This window comes from Suncus etruscus, chromosome 10 (assembly GCF_024139225.1).
Source record: "Suncus etruscus isolate mSunEtr1 chromosome 10, mSunEtr1.pri.cur, whole genome shotgun sequence".
NCBI classification, from domain to species: Eukaryota; Metazoa; Chordata; class Mammalia; order Eulipotyphla; family Soricidae; genus Suncus; species Suncus etruscus.
The window spans coordinates 14,097,949-14,098,888 of NC_064857.1; the positions used below are offsets into that span (position 1 = coordinate 14,097,949).

The 940-nt window shown below is 28.6% G+C and overlaps 1 non-coding gene across 1 annotated transcript; it reads right to left on the bottom strand.

Moving 5' to 3' along the window:
• Nucleotides 1-450: 450 nt before the first annotated feature.
• LOC126021613 (U6 spliceosomal RNA) lies at nt 451-557 on the bottom strand. The gene has a single exon (XR_007500114.1). It is a non-coding gene; the product is annotated as a U6 spliceosomal RNA (small nuclear RNA).
• Between the last annotated feature and the right edge of the window lie 383 nt (nt 558-940).

Genomic DNA, 940 nt, shown 5'->3' on the forward strand with positions numbered 1-940 from the left:
AGAGGAAAACAATTTAGGTGAAATACATATTAAGTGTAAAGGCAAATATCAATTAATATCAATTATAAGTGAGATTCTTTGAAGCAAAATAAAGAAACAAAAGAAAGTCCAATGAAATGAAACCCTTGTATTCTGACTGAAGAAGAAAGCCTACCAGATAGGCAAAGGAATAAGGTTCAATAGATTGCATTAGGAGAATATTGGTATTTGATAGTAGGTAGTGTAGTATATTTTGAAGAGATGTAAAATTTACCTCAATATATATATATATATATATATATATAGAGAGAGAGAGAGAGAGAGAGAGAGAGAGAGATTTTTAAACTGTTAACTTAAAAAGCAATGTCAAGGCCTGATTCTCTTTGGAAACATACCTATATTATTTTGTTCACTTGATTACTCTTTCAATCATGTGTTATCTCTTTTTTGGGACTTAATAGTTTATTATGACAAAATATGGAATGCTTCATGAATTTGCTTGTCATCCTTGCACAGGAGCCATACTAATCTTCTCTGTATTGTTCCAATTTTAGTATATGTGCTGCTGAAGCAGGCACATGTGTTATCTCTTACACACGTTTTTTTCTTTCTCCCCTGTTCACATCTTTCTAAGTAAATTTTCTTTAATAAAACTCCCATCTTTACATAAAAGAGTAAAATTAAAAAGAATTACGTTTAGTTTATATTACAGTTGTATGATATCAGTTTTTACTGATTAAGAAAATGCCCATGGTATTAAAGTTACTGTTATATCAAACCTATAATTCAATATTTATTTGATTAAGTAGTAATTTGTCTTGTTATCATTTCAAGACATTTTTATTAAGGAATTTATTACATGCCAATCCTTTCCACTTGTGTTCTCCAATTTAAACATAATTTATGTTACACCCAATTGTGATAGATTAAATTGTGCTATATCAGAAATATATGCCATTTT